Source organism: Sinocyclocheilus grahami, unplaced genomic scaffold, assembly GCF_001515645.1.
Source record: "Sinocyclocheilus grahami isolate Dianchi unplaced genomic scaffold, SAMN03320097.WGS_v1.1 scaffold2699.1, whole genome shotgun sequence".
Lineage (NCBI taxonomy): Eukaryota > Metazoa > Chordata > Actinopteri > Cypriniformes > Cyprinidae > Sinocyclocheilus > Sinocyclocheilus grahami.
Window position 1 is genome coordinate 22,480 of NW_015507877.1, and position 212 is coordinate 22,691.

Sequence of the window (212 nt, forward strand, 5' to 3'; positions counted from 1 at the left end):
TATCTACAATCCACACTTGTGGATCTTCCTTTTTTAACCAAAGAGTTATTTGTCATATTTAGGAAAAGTGCTTGTAGAGACCGTCTTTTCTGAACACCAGTCTCATCAACACAGTCCGCAGTTCACTGGAGGTGAGGTATTTCATCTTAAGCTGTTATACCCAGCAGTAGAGCAGTTTTTGACTCAGTAATCACAGTGCTACACTTTATTTA

The 212-nt window shown here is 38.7% G+C and overlaps 1 protein-coding gene across 2 annotated transcripts in view; it reads left to right on the forward strand.

Annotated features, from left to right (window-relative positions):
• Positions 1 to 212, forward strand: part of LOC107575535 (sialidase-4-like) — a 6,609-nt gene that overhangs the window by 3,049 nt on the left and 3,348 nt on the right. Inside the window, exon 3 of one of the 2 annotated variants that reach the window (XM_016261897.1) lies at positions 63 to 131. The exons of the other annotated variant lie outside the window; for it this stretch is intronic. The gene's annotated coding sequence lies outside the window, so the exon portion shown is untranslated. The remainder of the gene's footprint in view (positions 1 to 62; positions 132 to 212) is intronic. 2 annotated transcript variants of the gene reach the window in all.